Source organism: Macaca nemestrina, chromosome 11, assembly GCF_043159975.1.
Source record: "Macaca nemestrina isolate mMacNem1 chromosome 11, mMacNem.hap1, whole genome shotgun sequence".
NCBI classification, from domain to species: domain Eukaryota; kingdom Metazoa; phylum Chordata; class Mammalia; order Primates; family Cercopithecidae; genus Macaca; species Macaca nemestrina.
Window position 1 is genome coordinate 135,018,983 of NC_092135.1, and position 19,212 is coordinate 135,038,194.

Sequence of the window (19,212 nt, forward strand, 5' to 3'; positions counted from 1 at the left end):
TATGTTTGGAAATAATCTATATTAAACATGACTGGTATCTACCTTTTATATAAAGCTCAGACAGAGCAATAAAAAGAACAGTAATGTGTTTAATGTAAAAGGTAACGAATAAACAGATTATACTCTGCAGATGAAATAAAAATGGTTAACATAAAGAGTTCCAATTTGATTTTGAAAGAAAACCGAATTCCACATCAACATGTAATTTATTTTCTATATAATTGTCTAAAGATTTTAATGATAATCATCAATGTTAGCAAAACTGTGGTGACATGGGGAAAGAAAACTAGTCTCAGTTTTTATAAAATTCTATGTTTTAACAAACCTCCCAGAAAGCAATTTGGCAATTATGATCAGAGGCCTTATAATGTTCATTTGGATCAATTCTTCTAGGAATCTATCCTGGGTATACTCATTGAAATATTTATACCTAGCTTTTTACAATGGTATCTTTTTTTCTTTTTCTTTTCTTTTCTTTTTTTTTTTTTTGAGATAGAGTTTTACTCTTATTGCCCAGGGTGGAGTGCAAGGGCATGATTTCAGCTCACTGCAACCTCCACCTCCTGGGTTCAAGCAATTCTCCTACCTCAGCCTCCCGAGTAGTTGGGACGGTTTCTTATGTGTGAAAATCTGGCAACAAGTTGAATGTCTAATAGCATTTGGATGGCTCAACTCCATAAAATGGAATATAATGCAGATACTAAAAATAATGTTTTGGTGGATTTCACTGACAATTAGTCAATATTAATTTTAAATGAAATATTAAAATATTCTATATGAATTTCATATTTCTTAATAAGTAAACATGCATATATATTCATAACATATTGTATAAATATTTTTAGCAAAAGTCTGGAAAGATGCTGAGACGACTGGATATCTTGGGAAGAAAAATGCACTGTATAAAAATCACATCCAGATTTATTATAAATTTAAATGTTAAAGGAAAAATAACGAAGACTGTAGAAAAAAATCACATTTTAATGAATATGAAATAGATAGGGTTCTAGCAGGACACAAAGAGTGCTGAATCATAAAGAAAGAAATGAGATAGCATTAAAACAGTCTGAAATGACTAGAAATGCAAGCCACTTCCAGAGTAGAAGAAGAGATTTGCAATACATAAGTCTAATATATTAAAAACAACTACAGAGCAATAAAGAGATGAAAAACCCAGTGGAAGAAATGGGCAAAGATTTGAGGAGACATTTCACAAATGAGGCTATCCAAATGTCTAACACACATGAAAAGAATGGCTAAAATGAAAAAGATGGGGAAAAATAAAGTGTTGATGATATGGTTTGGCTGTGTCCCCACCCAGATCTCATCTTGAATTCCCATGTGTTGTGGGAGGGACCTGGTGTGAGGTAATTGAATCATGGGGGCAGGTCTTTCTGTGCTGTTCTGTGATAGTGAATAAGTCTCACAAGATCTGATGGTTTTGAAAAATGGAAGTCTCCCTGCACAAGCTCTCTCTTTGCCTGCTGCCTTCCATGTAAGATGTTACTTGCTCCTCCTTGCCTTCCACCATGATTGTGAGGCTTCCCCAGTCATGTGGAACTATGAGTCCAATTAAACCTCTTTCTTTTGTAAATTGCCCAGTCTTGGGTGTGTCTTTATCAGCAGAATGAAAATGGACTAATGCAGTCAATAAGAATGCAGATTGAGCTGCGAGCAGGGTCATGTACTGTTAGTGGGAGTGTAAATTGGTGCAACCACTTGGGAAAACTATTTGGCCATAGCTACAAAAGTTGATTACAGGTATAATTAGCTATGTAATTTGTAACTACATAACTATGTAATTTGTAATTCCCATGCTGTTCTCGTGATAGCGAATAAGTCTCACAAGATCTGATGGTTTTGAAAAATGAGTCTCCCTGCACAAGCTCTCTCTTTGCCTGCTGCCCTCCATGTAAGACATGATTTGCTCCTCCTTGCCTTCCACCATGATCGTGAGGCTTCCCTAGTCATGTGGACCTATAAGTCCAATTAAACCTCTTTGTAAGCTATGTAATAGTGATGTAATTTGTAATTACACCTCTAATCAGCTTTTGTAGCTATGGTGAAATAGTTGTGTGGTACCAGTCCATGGCCTGTAAGGAACAGGGCCGCACAGCAGGAGGTGAGCAGTGGGCAAGTGAGCGTTACCACCTGAGCTCTGTCTCCTGTCAGATCTGTGGCAGGATTAGATTCTCATAGTAGCATGAACCCTATCGTGAACTAAGCATGCAAAGAATCCAGGTTGCAAGCTTCTTACGAGAATCTAATGCCTGATAATCTGTCACTGTCTTTCATCCCCACCCCACCCCCACCAGATGGGACCTTCTAGATGGGTGAAAACAAGCTCAGGGTTCCCACTGATTCTACATTATGGTGAGTTATATAATTATTTCCTTATATATTATAATGCAACAATAATAGAAATAAAGTGCGCAATAAATGTAATGTGCTTGAATCATCCCGAAACCATCCCCACCTGGTCTAAGGAAAAATCATCTTCCATGAGACTGGTCCCTGGTGCCAGAAAGCTTGGGGACTGCTACTTGTAGAACATTGAGAATAAACAAACTGCAATGGCTTGCCAGGGTGTGGGTGAGTCTCAGAAACATAATGTGGCATGATTGCATTTATATATAGTTCAGACCAAAGCTACAGTGATAGCAGCTACCCCTGGGGAGGGAGGGGGTGACAATAAGGAGGCCTGGAAAGGCTTCCAGGGTGCTGCTGGGGCTGTGTGCTGAGCCTGGTGCTAATTGCACAGGTGCATTCAGCTTGTGAAAATTGGTCAAGCCAAGCTGTGCTCTTAGGACCTGTATCTTTTTTATAGGTAAATTCCACTTACACATTTGTTTTTTAGAAAAGAGAAATAAACCCTGGAAGGTATGTAAGTAGTTATAATCTGTGGGTTATGGAAGATTCTTCTTTTCTTCTGTATGTCTACATTTTCTAAAATGAGCCTCTATTACTTCCATTGTCAAACAGTTTTCTTTGGTTTTGCTTGTTTTGAGGTCATTCCTGCTGCCTTCATCAGAGCAGGCTCTGTGATATGTCAGAGCCACCGGCCCACGGCAGCAAGAGGTTCCTGTTCTACGAGGAGGCCTACTTAGTAATTTTGCTCCTCATATTCTGAAACCAGAACTTAAACTCAGGGCACATTTCCAGAAACCGACAGGGCTGACAGTCCTCCAGTGTCCACTACTTTCTTCCTGGGGTGGCAGCCAGGTGTGTTGTCCCAAATGCCATCTTTTCCAGTGCAGGCTCTGACGGTGAGAGAAGCATTCAAAGGCACAGCAAGTCTGCAAAGTCCAGGATGGGATCTTCACTGCTCAGTTCTCCTCTTAAGAGCCTTCCAGCCTAGGAGATAGGGCAAAACCCCATCTACACAAAATACAAAAATCAGCGAGTTGTGGTGGCATGCACCTGTGGTACCAGTCACTTGGGAGGCTGAGGTGGGAGGATCACTCGAGCCCAAGAGACAGAGGTTGCAGGGAGGGGTGATCTCACCACTGTACTCTAGCCCGGGTGACAGAGTGAGATCCTGTCTCAGTCTCAAAAAAACCAAAAAGGAGTGAAGCTGTAATTGTCCTTTGTGAACTGGAAAGTGCCAAGGAGAACTGGAAGGAGGCTGGTTGTAAACCTCCTCCAAATATGGCTTGTCACCTGCAGCCTGCCTCTGATTGTCTTCCCTCCAAGTGACCTCTTCTTTGAAAAGCACAGGCCTTTTCCAAGGTCTGGGAAAAATAGCCAAGAAAAGCTCAGGAATGCCTTCTCTTAGAAGTCGACCTTGCCGCCTTTCATGTGGTTAAAGAATTCTCCTTTGAGGGTCCCCTTGTGTAAACCCTTTAATTGCGTAGCTAATATAAACCAGAGCAGAAATGATTCATCCAAGAATTCTTGTTTGGATTCATTACCATTTTCAAAGGGTCCCTCTTTTATCTTGTCTCAGATCAGCTGAATGATGCCCCTGTTTAAAAAGGGCTTAGCAGAAGAGATAACGCATTATCACTTCTTCCCAGCCTAGTGTAGTGGAAGGAGGTTTACTCTAAAGATAATTAAATCTTAACTCCCAATGGGTGAGGAAACCCAGACTTCCGTGAAATAGCTTTTACCCTGCTTGAAGGCCCCACACAGCTGGGATGCCCCAGAGGTCAGAAAGAGGGGTCTTCCCAAAGAGGGGTCTTCCCATAGCATCACCCCACTAAGTTGTGAGTCAAAAAGGGGCAAGTGATAGGGCTTCTCGTTTCAAAATGGAACCGGATCCCAGTATAGATAATGTGCTAAGAGGTTAGGAATCTTCCTACTAGAACTGTGGATTAGCTCAGCTTGATGACGGTAGAAGCAAGATATTATCTGTGTCTGACAAGACTACAGAGAGGTAATCAATAATCCACATGGGGTGTGGCAGGCACAGAGGTGTGTGGGAGACTCAGATTCCCTTTCACGCTGTGAGGAGTGTGGTTAGCCAACAGCCTCCAAATGAAGACGAGAGCTCATAAATCAGCCTCAACTTTGAAACTAAGATAATATTGTTCCTGGGGTGGCTTCAGCTGGTGACTGAGCAAGACTTCCTGGCCACCTCCACCTGACACGGGAGTCTTTGAACAAGGAAGCTTCACCCCAAGCTTACTGTTGGGGAGGCGGGGGCTCTGTCAGATCCACCACTGTGTGATGGCCCCTCCCAGCCCATCCTCCCTCCTCCCTTTACCTTTCACAGCCATTATCTCCAGCAAACCAATCTCTCCTAGCTCAATTTCAGCATTTCACACGCCCAAATCCCCATTCCCAGAGTTCCGTGTATCCATCCACCAGCCCCTGAGGGGGGCCCCCACCCTGCTGGAGCTACCATGTAAAAAAAAAGAGATCCACTTGGGCTGGGGGCTGGATCTTGGAGGGCAGTTTAATGAATGGCAAGAATGATGTGGAGTGCTGGGAGAAGAAGAATCTTCCTGGAATGGTCCCTATCAAGACGTCCCTTCCACTATATCAGTTCCTAGAGACCCTTAGCCAAGGAAGAGGGGGCACTGTTTTATTGAACAGAATGCCATCCCAGGGACAATCCCTTAAGGGAGGCTGCATCTGAAAATGTCTTGTCAGTTTCAGAGTGTACAGTGTCTGTGACAAGCCACGCTGAGCATGCTTCTCAGGACGGAAACATCCAGAACTTTCATAGCCCAGAAATCCCAGACTAAGCCAAAGATTCCACACTGGATCTTCATCAGACAAAGCCTTGAAGACAAGGGAGATGCTTCTCGTCACCTAGTTTTGTCTGCTCCAGCTCCAGGCATAACCAGGATGTACTTTCCCAAGACCCAGGAACTGGACAGTATCCAGCTACCCCCAGCCCTGCACGTGCCGGGTCAGCAGTCCCTCTGTCTAGAGGAGCCAGGAGTCACGTCAGTGCTGGCTAATGGCAAACTCAACAATATTTCCATCTTTTGTCTTTGTATAAGAGCTAGAGATATCTGCTTGCTCCTCCTGTAGCTTATCCTACGAAAATTCTAAGCCTGCCATTTTCTCTAAAAAGTATCCTAGTAGCTTTATCTGTTGATGCAAAACATAAGACACCTCTAAATGATATTCTGAGGACTTAGTAACTTTAAAAATTTGTTACATGGGATTTTATTTAATTTTTTTGATAGCTTAGTTTATTTTCCATTTGTTTATGATTTCTAATACAAGAATTCAAGGCCATGTTTTTCTCCGAATCTGCATCTAACGGGCTTGGATATATAAGTCTCTCGTCATCCTTAATTTCTAAGGCATTCGTAATATCAATTTAACTTCATCTTTAATTCAAGAGTTATTTAAAAGTGTGTTTGTGGTTTTGTTTTTAAGAGAGTTTTAAAATTGAAATGCAATACCAGAGTGCTTTGAAACCAGGTTTTTCTAGGCTTAACCTTACCTCTGAATCTAACCCTAACACAAAGCTTGACCGTAGCTCACATTTCTTGAGCCTGATTCCAGAGAAAAGAAGACCTAACTGCTCTTCTATCCACTGACATTTTTGCAATGCATTATGGATTATCTGTAATCTGGCATGTCACCCTATGAAAATATGCTTCAAAACCAAAAACAATGGTTTTGTTTTATTTTTATAGTGGGTGGGTTGCAAAAGGCCAGAAGGAAATTCTGTTTTCTAGGCTGCTTATTTTACTTGGAAAGGGAAAATGCCTCTCTAATGGGTGTCCTTGAAGGCAGTCAAAGCCAAGTAAAAGCATTGCCAAGTTTAAGAGTAAATATTCCAAAAAGCAATATTAGCAAATTATTTTCAGGAACAATGTCCACTACCACCATAATTATTTATTAAGGTTTGGGGTCCTTGGTCATTGTAACATTATAACTACAGAGGAAACCAAATAAAACGAATGCATACAGTAAAAGGAGAAAAATACTCTTCACAGATAATAACAATGGAATATATACAATTACTTCAAAGCAGCTTAAGTGACTTTAAAAGACAAATATGGAAAAACCAATAGCACCTGAGTATTGATCTTATTCACAATAGTATCAAAAATGTTATAAACACAGCAGTGATTTTGAGAAAATGTGCAGAATATAAATAAAACCTCCAAGGTTTATAGGAAGTCATAAAAGACATCCATTTGAGAAAAGAAAACTATTTCTAGATGCACAGATGAATAGTCCAAACAGACTTTTTATGAATTTGGCAAAAACAATTTTGAAATCTAACTGAAAGAATAGTTGACATAGACTTCCAAAAGGACTGCGTGAAAAATAAGAGTAAGAGGGAAGAAGTTTGCAGTCCCAGAAGATATTAAAAAATATATTTTAAGAAGAACATTCATTAAAACATTAGAATATTGGCTTAAAATATGACAGAGAGAGACTAAAGGAATGCAATGCAGAAACCTTGAGCTAAAGACAATCACATACAGAAATACAGACAGTCACCTGTGGAATTTGCCATTTTCTAGTAGCTGCATTTAACGACAGCAAAAATAAATAGGTGAAACTAATTTTAATAATATGTTTGATTTAACCTAATATATCAAAATGATATCATTTCAACATGTGATCAAATGAAAAAATTATTTATTTTATTTTTTGAGACAAGGTCTCACTCTGTCACCCACACTGGAGTGCAGTGGTGCAATCACAGCTCACTGCAGCCTTGACTTCTCGAGCTCAAATGATCCTCCCACTTCAGCCTCCCGAGTAGCTGGGTCCACAGGCACACACCACCACACCCAGCTAATTTTTGTATTTTTGGTAGAGTCAAAGTTTTGCCAGACCCAGGTTGGTCTCAAACTCCTGAGCTCAAGCAATCTTTCCACCTTGGCCTCCCACAGTGCTGGGATTTACAGTTGTAAGCCATAGCGCCAGGCCTTGAAAAAATTATTTAATATTAACACAATACTTTACATTCTTTTTTTGTACTAAGTTTTGAAATTTGTACTATCCACATATTTAATAGCCACATGTGGCTAGAGGCTATGACCTCCTCACAGCATAGATTACAGGTAGGGAATGCTATATGTTATTGAACAGGCATCAGGAAAGTCATGGAGAAGGAAATAGATATTTAATAAATGACATATGTCCTTATAATGATTTGTAAAATGCAGAAGTATATCACGATGAGTTAAAACCACACCATAGGTCATCTGACAAAGTAAGATCTCGATGGAGTAAATCAAACTATTTAAAAAATTAAAAAACAAAAAAAGCTTACAGTAAGCCAAGCAGTGTCACAACTTGAATGGACCTGGGTGGGAGTCCTCCTGGTTCCAGGAAAAGCAGGCCTGCAGAGGAGGAGGAGAAGGCAGGGACATCAGACACTGTGGAGGTGAGTGGCCTGTGTGTGGGCAGAGCCTGGGGAAGACAGCCAGGGGTCCAGGACCCAGTAACCAAAGGCCAAGAGGCCAGTTCTAGAGTGATTCAGACAGCGGGTGGGATCAGGCAGGCCTGGTAGGCTGAGGCAGTGGAGCAGAAGTTTCCAGGAACTGGTCCAATTTGGAAGTGCAAAAGGGTGTTGGCCACTGTTGGGTAATCTATCCACAGTGGACAGGTCCCCACCCATGGAAGCTCCACCAAGGATAGCTGGAGTCGAGCCTGGGGGAGAAGGTCTTGGTGAAGTCAGGATGTCCGAAGAACCATCAGGGTCGTGTGTGCAGCTCCAATCGCAGAGGGAAAGTGGGATCCCAGAGGCTGCAGACACACAGTGCTGTCAAGTGGGACAACAAGGGGACCGATAACTGCAGGAGTGGAAGACGCTGCCATGGGCTGAAGAGCGTCCCCTCCAAACTCACGTGTCGAAGTCCTAAGCTCAATACCTCCCATGCGACTGTGTTTGTAGACAAGGCATTCAAAGAGGGAACTAAAGTTAAATTAGGCCATTGGGGCGGATCCACTAAGAGGAAATCTGGACAGAGGTGGAGAGGGAAGATCATGTGAAGACACAGGGGGAAGAGAACCATCTACAAACCAGGAGAGAGGCCTCGAGGGAAACCCACCCTGTCGCCATCTTGATCTCGGACTTCCAGCCTGCAGAATCCTGGAGAGAATGAATGTCTGTTTGAGCCACCCAGTCTACAGTGCTTCATTACGGCAGCCTGAGCTGACCCCACAGATGCTAAAACTGCGGAATGCACCAGTGAGGCCCTCGTCCCCACAGCGCCATGGTAGACCCAGGCCTGGTGTGCGGGAAGGGAGCAGCCCTGCGGCTGGGGCGGGCGAAGCACTCAGGAGCCTCTCCGCTGTGTCCTGCGCAAACCGCTTGCCCACGGAGGGACTGGGAAGTCATGTTGAATCCGCTCCTGGAAAGACTCCATTCGACTCGGTGCAAGATGGGACCCAATGATAGAGATGCCAGATAAAATACAGGACACCCAGTGACATTTGAATGCCAATAAGCAAAGCAAAAAAAATTTTTTTTTTTTTTTAAGTGTATGCCTCAAATATTCCAGGGGCATGCTTGTTCTAAAAGTTATTTGCTATTTATCTGACATCCAAATATAAATGACTATCTTATCATGTTATTCTCTAAATTGGACAACCTTGGCCAAAGGATAAGGAAAGGGCCCAGCCCAGCAGGTGTAGCAAGGAAGTGAAGAGGAAGATAGAGGGGGAGCCCTGACCCGGGCGGGGGCTGGGGTGTTCACCAGAACCACCCAAGGGAGAGGATGTAAAAGTAAAAGACGAAAGTCAATGAAATGTTCAACAGATTTAACTATATCAACATTTTATAACTAACACTAAAGGAAATAAGAAAAAATAACAGACTAGGAGAACCATTACAACACTCTGAAAAAGCCGGTATGAATATAGAATACTCATTTCAACTGGTAAGAAAAATATCAAAATCTCAGTAGGCAAATAGGGAAAGGATGTGATAAATAATTTGTACAGAAGGCTGTACAATTACCAAACAAATCTGAAACAGTATTTCTGTCCTTTTAAGAATTTTTACATGCAAATTCTTAAAAAATTAAGAATAAACTTTCACTTTTTAAAAATAGGACTTAAAATTTAAAATTATTTAGTGAGGATGTGGTTCCACTGATAATGGCCCTTCTGGTAGTGGAAACTCAGCAATATGCTAAGTGGAGTTTCTTAGTGGAAACTTAGTAACATGCTAAGTGGAGTTTCTTAGTGGAAACTTAGCAACATGCTCATACTTGTTGACCCAATAAAATAACTCCTGGGTTTTGCCCTAAGAGTAATGACTTAAAATAAAGACAGGAAAAAGGATACGAAATAGTGTATTATTCCATTACTCTGACTATACCATTATGAATACACTTGAACGATGACTGGAGAGAAATACACAAAAAAGCATTCGATGTGAATATACTCTTCTCTTTAAGATTTCCTTGGGTCATTAGTATATTTTTATTTTATAATTACCAAACATTAAAGTAAAAAAGCAGTTTCTTTTTTGCTTACAAAGACTATTGACTAAGGTGTGCTCTGTCAGAATTCCTCCTGGCTCGTGACCTGGGGACGGTGGGAGGGTTGGCCATCAGAGACTCTCAGACCAGCTCAGGGAAGAATTCCATGAGCCTTCTTTTCTACCTGACATCAGAGTCTGTAGGTCCAAAGCTTTGCTGGCTATCCAGGCTTTCCCTAAAGACTTTCTCTGACTAAAGGTTCAATGCACTATAGGATATTTCCATTCAATGAGATAGCATTTTTTTTTTTTTTTTTTTGAGATGGAGTCTCGCTCTGTCACCCAGGCTGGAGTGCAGTGGTGCAATCTCAGCTCACTGCAACCTCCGCCTCCCGGGGTCAAGCAAGAACCTGCCTCAGCCCCTGAGCAGGTGGGATTACAGGCACCTGCCACCACACCTGGCTAAATTTTTGTATTTTTAGTGGAGACGGGGTTTCACCATATTGGTCAGGCTGGTCTTGAACTCCTGACTTTGTGATCTGCCTGCCTCAGCCTCCCAAAATGCTGGGATTACAGGTGTAAGCTACCATGCCCAGCCAATATAGTAAATTTTATTTTACAGTTTTTTTTTTTAACCTGGACTATTAATGTCTTGCACTCACTCTTCACATTGTCACCGGATTCCATAGACTGGGTGGCTTACACAACAGACATCGATTTTCTCACAATTTTGGGGGCTGGAAGTCTGAGAGCATGGCATTAGCAGGGCTGCTTTCTCCTGAGGCCTCTCTCCTTGGCTTGTAGATGCCGCCTTCTCCCTGTGGCTTCATATGGCCTTTCCTTTGTGTGTGTTCATGTCCTCATCTCTTCTTATAAGCACACCAGTCATATTAGATCAGGGCGCATCCTAACAGCCTTGTTTTAACTTAGTTATTCCCGTAAAGACCCTATCCCCAAACACAGCCACCTTCCAATGTGTTGAGGGTTAGGACTTCAGCATGTGAATTTTGGAGAGGACACAGTTCAGCCCATAACGATCCCTGAGATCAGAAGAAAACTTCTCCGTTACTGGCCACAAAGCTGCATAGGAATATCATATATATATATTTACAGAATCCTAACTTGTCCTATAAGCAAGAGAGTCATCAAACCTTACAACAACCCCCAAGACAAATGTGCTAGAAGATCCTGACTAAACTGTCTGAGTAGTCTGGGAGCAGCAGTATTTTATCGCAGGATTCCTGAGATTTTTGGTTCAAACCTGACAGTGCCCCTTGGGAAGGGAAACCCCAGCACACACAGGCCTCTGATGTTAGCCCAGCCCAGCGCCCACAAGCACATCTCCATCTCAGGGGCCTTGGCCCCATGAGGGTCAGGGTGAAGTCTCCTTGTCTCAGTGCCTGCAGGGATGCTGGGTGATGACTTTTCTCTCTGCCTTCCTTGGGGCCAGGTCTGGAAGCCCAATGCCACTTCTGTGCGACCTGCAGAGAGGGCTGTGTCATCTTCCCTGGGTCCAGGGCCACGTTTATGCTTTTTTTATATTGCCACAATGCATCTTAATTCCCATCTGCATGCTCAGCTAAGGCGAGGCCCGCCCCAGCACACCACCTCACTCTGATGGGCTCCCTGGCCTCTGACCGCTGCACAGCCGGTGTCCTCCTGTGCCTCTGGGACACGCAGCATGGACTCAGGCTGCTCCCCTCTGCGCTCGCCTTCCTGAGCTCCCCCACTTCCAGGGGCCCTGAGCATGCTCTTAGGCTAGTGTGACATCATTCATGACAGCAGAGTGAGAGCTCAGATTCATTGTCTTTTCTTTCATGCACTTCATCTTTCAGCCATGTCAAGAGCTGGTTGGAAATGCAAGGTATGGTAGGAGAAATCTGTTCAGCTATCTCTGGAACAAATAGAAGGAAGTGTGTACTTTGACAGCCACATGTAGGTTCTTGTGATGTCCAGCCCCCTCCTCCCCTTCAGGGTGTGAGGCAGGCACACCCCTGTTTGGGACACATCAGTGTATACTGATCTATCAAAACCCAATGGGCCTTAACGTGGCTCAGGCAACAAATGCCTCAAGGACCCTGTAGAGTTTGTGCACAGCCTACTGTCACAGTGGGATTACACCATGGGGCGGATGCCTCTTTCAGAGGAGATGCAGCCAACTCTAGCGGGTGTTTATTCTCAGAAGAGGTCAATAGATGTTATGAAACACTTGCAGCTGGGGGAAGAGATTCCAAAACACATGGCAAGCAGCACGGCTCTCGCTGCCTGTCGGTATCACGGGGCAGGACGAGGCATCTGTCCTTCTGGACAGCATATGTATGATAGAAAATAAAGTCACCCTGTTTGTTCTTAGCACAGTCTGAGCAACCCTGCAGAAGATCCTCTGAGAATCTAACTGAGCAGACGGCTCAGGGTAATGCTATTTGACTTCCTCTAGGGCCACCCCAGGAAGTTCGATACAACACCATCAGCGCAGCTCTTCTCCACTGTCACCTTATCACGGATTTGAAAAGCAACTTGAGGCCGGGCGCGGTGGCTCAAGCCTGTAATCCCAGCACTTTGGGAGGCCGAGACGGGCGGATCACGAGGTCAGGAGATCGAGACCATCCTGGCTAACACGGTGAAACCCTGTCTCTACTAAAAAATACAAAAAACTAGCTGGGCGAGGTGGCGGGCGCCTGTAGTCCCAGCTACTTGGGAGGCTGAGGCAGGAGAATGGCATAAATCCGCGAGGCGGAGCTTGCAGTGAGCTGAGATCCGGCCACTGCACTCCAGCCCGGACGACAGAGCCAGACTCCATCTCAAAAAAAAAAAGAAAAGCAACTTGAAATGCTTTGCCCTATCTTTATTGGACTATAAGCTCTGAAATTATCCATAAAATTGTTCCTATCAAATGCAAGATAGTATGACCTGCAAAAGACCAGTAAAATTTCAGAACTATGTCTTACATTAAAAGTATAAGGTAACTGAGGGTTTTCTGGCTCACTGGATTAACTTTTTTTGTGTGGTCACTAAGCATTATAATTTCCAAAATGGATCCATAGTGGAAAAGCAGGGAAATAGAAAAGAATTAAGATCTGAGCTTGGCAGAAAGACCCAGGAGCAGAAAGGGGTTAGGCCCAGAGGAACCAGAGGAGTATGGCAGGACAAGGGCCTTCAGGAAAGCTCATCACTTCTGCTAGACAAAACTGCCTGGGGGAATTGCCTGGCTGTGACATTGTAGGATAGGTATGCAAGATGATACCATGGGGGGAAACTGGGTGAAGAGTACCTGGGCTCTCTCTACAGTACTTCTCACAACTGCATGGGAATCTTCCATTATCTCAAAACAAAAGGTTTAATTTAAGAAAAACTGCACAGGCAGTGGGTGTATGGTTCATCCCAGTCCCTTCCTTGCCACCTGTACATCTCTTGCGCCATCTTCAAGTTCTTAGGAAGAAGAGAGGGTTGTTAGGAGTGTAGGAGAGGCTGGACCCCTTTAACCCCTGCATCTCTGGCTCAGCAGTTGGCCATGCTGGTTGGAGAGAACTGTCTTGCAGGGAGGGCTGCTCCTGAGGCCATGTTTTTGATCTGGCAGCCTCCCCTTTCCAAGGTAACCTGCTGTTGAGGACTCGTTGCCAGCGGGCACTAATGCTGTACAAACAATACCCGTTCTCACGTCTTAAAAAAGGATCACAGAAGTTTGAGATGCAGCCACCTAGATGGGAGACACACTGACACCATGATCCCAGCACTCCCAGAGAAGGAAAAGACCCCAAATGTGGCATATTCATATTTCCTGTGGGGATTGTAAAGGGAGATCTTGGAATGTGAAAGCAGCCTGCTGTTCAAGCTCAGCACAGATCCCAATGAGGGTCTGCATGTAGTAGCAACTCAATAAACGTTGCATTTGAATGAATGAATGAATGAATGAATGCTGGATCCCACAAAGCTGCCTTTAAATACACCTCTAAAAAGAGGCTAGAAAGAAAAGTCTTTCACAGTTCAGAGACCATTGTATCTTACTGCTTCCTCATAACTTGGGTCTTTGTGATCCAACAGAACTTTTAGGTCAATGCTTGCATTCAAGAGGAAGTGAGTACCACCTCCTTGCTGAGGATACCTTTTCACCATTGGAGAGGTAGCTTCAAGTAGGCCTCCATTCTGGTACCCATTGTCACTAAGGATACCTCAATCTTAATTGCATCAAAAAGAAAACAACTGTGTTTGCAAGCATCTCCCAAAGTGCAAATGGTCGATTCTAAATAAATACTTTCACAGGTTAAGTTGTGCAGTCTTGGGGCTGCATCTCACCACTAACCCCTCCCAGCAGATCTTGAGGGACCTTGAGGGTCAGGAACAGATAGGCATCCGGCTCTTTCTCTGGGGCTCCTGCAGAGCTGAGGCTAGTCACATGTGATACCTGCTCCCCACTTTTTAGGATAAAATGCTCTCTCCCAGACTGTTAAAAAACAGTTTTAAAACTGTTAAAAACAAACAAACAACAACAAAAAACTAGACAGCAGATGATGATTAACCGTCCTTCAAATTTTCATCAACAATTGCTATCACAGGACATCAGGAATACTGGTTAATGCTTGGTCAGGCCCCTGGAGAGATGGCCACCAACTAAAGCAAGGGCAATGACACAAAGAAATTCAACTCATACTATGACTTGTAAGTAGGGAGAACAATTATTACTAACCTACCCTTCAAGTCACCATTCGCTGGTTTTGGGGAAAAATAATTAAATTTTTTTTTTTTTTTTTTTTTGAGACGGAGTCTCACTGTGTCGCCCAGGCTGCTGGAGTGCAGTGGCCGGATCTCAGCTCACTGCAAGCTCCGCCTCCCGGGTTTACGCCATTCTCCTGCCTCAGCCTCCCGAGTAGCTGGGGCTACAGGTGCCCGTCACCTTGCTCGGCTAGTGTTTTGTATTTTTAGTAGAGATGGGGTTTCACCGTGTTAGCCAGGATGGTCTCGATCTCCTGACCTCGTGATCCGCCCGTCTCGGCCTCCCAAAGTGCTGGGATTACAGGCTTGAGCCCCCGCGTCCGGTCTAAATGTTCATTCTATTTTAATGATCAATTCCATCTGATAATTTCAAAAAATGTTTTGCATCTTTATTGGAAAAAATCAAAACACTGTTTCTCAGATGCATGCCCTCTCTGCCTGGAGTTTGTTCTAGGATACTCCTCCCACGTGTAAGAGGAATGATGTCGCTTGTGTGGACCTGTGCTTGGAGGGGTGGGGCTGATGGTCCTGAGCTTGGAATTTTTGGTGGCTGTGTTACGGGAAAGGCGGTCTCGATCCAGACCCCAAGAGAGGGTTCTTGGATCTTGCACAAGAAAGAATTCAGGGCGAGTCCATAGAGTAAAGTGGATCTTGCGCAAGAAAGAATTCAGGGCGAGTCCATAGAGAAAAGTGAAAGCAAGTTTATTAAGAAAGTAAAGGAATAAAAGAATGGCTGCTCCATAGACAGAGCAGCCCCGAGGGCTGCTGGTTGCCCATGTTTATGGTTATTTCTTGATGATATGCTAAACAAGGGGTGGATTATTCATGCCTCCCCTTTTTAGACCATATAGGGTAACTTCCTGTCATTGCCATGGCATTTGTAAACTGTCATGGCGCTGGTGGGAGTGTATCAGTGAGCCAACCAGAGGTCACTCTTATCACCATCTTGGTTTTGGTGGGTTTGGACCGGCTTCTTTACTGCACCCTGTTTTATCAGCAAGGTCTTTATGACCTGTATTCTGTGCTGACCTCCTGTCTCATCCTGTGACTTAAAATGCCTTAACCATCTGGGAATGTAGCCCAGTGGGTCTCAGCCTCCTTTTATCCAGCCCCTATTCAAGATGGAGTTCCTCTGGTTCACACACTTCTGACGGCTGGACAATGGCCCCTGTCCTTCTGGCTGATGTTCCTCTCAATGGTATTTCCAACTGGCATAGGAGGCGTGAATGGCACAGCCTGGTTGGCCAGTGTTGGACAGCACTCTCATGAGGCATCTTGAAGCATTTGGACAGAGCCAGAGCCCGTCTGAGATGCCGATTCCCGTTTTAGGATGGGCTCAGGAACAACGCTGGCCTGCAGAACCAGCCCCCGCCTCCTGGGCTGCCTGCGCTGCGTGATAGAAATGTTGTCTTGGGGAAGAGTGATGTGAAAAATGATCCAGTAAGAAAATGGTGGTGTGGGGCATGGTGTGCCGGAGCGCTGGCTGTAGAGCTGTGGTTCTCACTGTGGTCCCCGGAGCATCACTCAGCATCATCTGGGCATTTGCTAGCAATGCAGATTCTCAGGCCCACCCAGACCCTCTCAATCAGAAACTCTGAGGGTGGGGCCTTGTGTTAACCAGTCCCACAGAGGATTCTAATGCAGGCTAAAGTGTGTGAACCACGAAGACAGTCAGCCTTCCTCAGTAGTAACAAACTGGGAACATAGGAACTTGTGGTGAGTGACTTCACCTCTGGTTTTTTTTTAGGTTCGGAACCTGTGTTCCATCAGTTTCAGTAACTATGCAGCAATAGGACACGTTTTGATCAAACACTTTTCCGCTCCCTGTGCTCTGCTGAACGTCACCGAGGTCAGGAAGTGCGTTGTTAAATGCTCACCCTATGTCTGTTCAAACGTAACCCCCCCAGGGCCTCAGGCCCCTCCCAGGAAGGAAGATGGGTGGCCCCATGGAGCGTGGAGTTCAGAGAGGTGGGGCCAAACGGAAACCTATAAATCCATTTCCAGAAAGTCCAAAGTCCCCATCTGTTTTAAATGAACATACGTTTTCAGTGACAGAAGGCGTCTCCTTGAGCCCAGGGGTGAGAGGGTCAGGAGGAGGAAGGTTTGCTGTGGAAATCTGTGTCCTTCCAAAGCCTGTCAGCATTTGGGCAGCTCCTGAAGGGCATCTGTCCACCCAAAGCAAGGCTGGCCTGGGGGTCAGGGATCTGGAACTGGTTCCGGAAGGCTCCAGTGCCTTCATTCCTGGGCTGGGCACCCTTCCTGGAGCTGGGACCTCCCCCGGGTGAGTCACCCTCACCCATGTCGGCTGCATGTCCCGAACCACCTGCCCCCTCCTTTGGGCCTTCCCATCCCACGGTACCCATTTGTCCTGGTGAAGACAGACGAGGGCTGCCGCTGTGTCTGACTGTGTGGTGGAAGGGGCCCACTGCCCTGCAGCGCCAGAAAGTTCCTCTTGCCTCTCCGAGGTATTGGTGCTTACCTACAATTCTGCTTGTAAAGAAGAACGTTTTGAAAATCGGTTTCTACGCCCCACCTTTCAGACATTTACGGGGCTTTAGAAATAAGGTGCATCTGGCGCTGCTGTGTCGCTGCAGAACCTGACTCGGGGAAGGGTTTAGGAAGGAGGAGATGCTGACACCAGAGTACAAACACGAGGTGGCTCTGCTGGTGGAAACCCCTGGATGAATGCCATTTTCTTATGGATTGGAGCGGAGTTGCCCACTCTTCCTGCCTGATCCTTCTGACCAAATGTGCACATTTGCAAAATACTGGGCTTGAGTCAGGTGTGTCTTCTGGGGCCTTCTAACGAGTTAACCTAGTACATTCCCCAGGAGCCCACCCTCCCGATGTGGCTCCAGGCTTGGGCAGAGGAGACACACCCTGAGGACTGAATTCAGAGAGTTCATCTTACTGCTCAATTCTCAAGAAACAGAGCCCCCTTCCAGCACCGCAGCCCCTCCAGAGGCCCTGAGCATGCTCTTAGGCTAGCGTGGGTTTGAGTGTGTGTCTGAGCACCAGCTGTGGCTCCGGTAGCTGCGCCTGCCTGCCATACCTGCTTTCCACCTGCCTTGGGCCTCCTGCCCACCCTTCCTGGGTGGGACTACGAGTTGGGGCTTGTTGGGACACTAACTAAAAAGAGGTGCTTGCCACAGCCTCATGTCAAAGGACACCCCAAGCACCCTCCCTTCATCCCAGCCCCTGTGTGCTCACCACACAGATGGTTGATGTATTAATAGTTCTTCCTCTAAAATGTTCCCCCTCATGGAAATTCCACCTCCCTAGAAGACAATGCATTTCTAAAGTCCGCCCCTCTGCTTTTCAGAGAATGAGATGCACACTGCGTGGGATGAAACCCTAGGATCACAGAAATACTTATTTCACTAAGCACTGAGCCATTGATTATATTAAAACAAACATACAGGCACACACATTTTTAAAGACAAAATTGGGACAACTTCAGCTTCTCGCTGGCTGCCCCCTAGCCACTCCTCCAGCTCCTGGGATCACGCACACACATTCCCCACCACTGGGGATAATTTGGTGAAAAATGTCTGAAAGATGCAGGCCGACAGAAAACCACAAATGTCAACAGGAACCATCCTCCGTTCTTTACAACTACACTTAGGATGCTAACCACAGACAAGGTCCTCAGGCGTTCTTCCCCACCCCTCACCTTTCTCCCCGTCACTCTCTCCAACTTCGTTCTTTCCTGCCTTGGCTCCTATAGGAATTAATACTTACTAGGTCTCCAGAGCCTTGACTCTCCTGGAGTGAAAAGTGGGTTCTGGGCGCCATCTCGATTTTATCAGACTGGAAAACGTTTTCAGGATCAGCAGCTTTCTCTTCAGGAAGGTGAACCAGCTTAACCACAGCTGAGTGTGGGGAGGTGGGAGGGGGGCTCACTGTGAGGCTCAACCTCGAAGGGCCAATGGTTGAGCAAAGCTCTGGGCCTGCAAACAGTGGCCTTCAAGAGTTTTCTGGGTGATTCTCTGCCTCTTTCCTGGGTCTCTCCAGACACCTGCTGCTCCAACTTCCTCTCCGGGCCTTTTCACAGCCTTCTCTGTCTGCCTAGTCTCTCCTGTGTGTCCTTAAGAGCCAGCTCAGATACTGGTTCAGGCCACCTCCCTTTTTAGTGCAACGAAGCTAATCACTGCTGTAACCAGGTGGTGAGCTCGCACATCTGAATCATCCAAGGGGTGATTAAAGCACAGATTGGTGGGCCACACTCCCAGAGATTCTGATTTTGTAGGTCTTGGGAGACACCTGAGAATTTGTATTTCTAATATGGAGCTCTTGGCTGCAGCTGCTTCTTGGGGACCACCCTTTCAGAACCATTGCTCTAACCTTGGCTACTCAAACTGTGGTCCACGGACCAGCACCATCAGCATCACCTGGGAGCTTGTTTGAAATTCACAATCTCAGACCTAATAGGCCTAATGAATCCGATTCTGCAGTTGAACAAGATCCCCAGGGATTCCAGTGCGCATAAAAGATTGCAAAGCACTCCTCCAAACTGAGTTTCTGGAAGACAAACTTTTTCTTTCCTGTGTATTCCCAGCACCTGACACAGGACTGAGTAGGATGCAAAGGCTGGGGCTGGAGCAGTCATTCTAGCCTGAGAGCAAACCCATCCTGGACAGGCCTGCCCA

The 19,212-nt window shown here is 45.3% G+C and overlaps 2 long non-coding RNA genes across 8 annotated transcripts in view; one reads left to right on the forward strand and one right to left on the reverse strand.

The window, feature by feature from the left end:
• Window positions 1-19,212, reverse strand: part of LOC105473850 (uncharacterized) — a 173,506-nt gene that overhangs the window by 37,851 nt on the left and 116,443 nt on the right. For all 5 annotated transcript variants that reach the window (XR_011610174.1, XR_011610173.1, XR_011610176.1 and 2 more), the window contains exon 4: window positions 7,697-7,766. This is a non-coding gene — a long non-coding RNA (uncharacterized lncRNA). The remainder of the gene's footprint in view (window positions 1-7,696; window positions 7,767-19,212) is intronic.
• LOC105473849 (uncharacterized) overlaps window positions 1-19,212 on the forward strand; it is a 51,747-nt gene that overhangs the window by 5,530 nt on the left and 27,005 nt on the right. For 2 of the 3 annotated variants that reach the window (XR_011610178.1, XR_982518.3), the window contains exon 2: window positions 2,316-2,373. This is a non-coding gene — a long non-coding RNA (uncharacterized lncRNA). Of the gene's footprint in view, window positions 1-2,315; window positions 2,374-2,827; window positions 2,881-5,094; window positions 6,031-19,212 lie in introns of those variants that run through there. The other variant, XR_011610179.1, reaches the window with a different exon arrangement.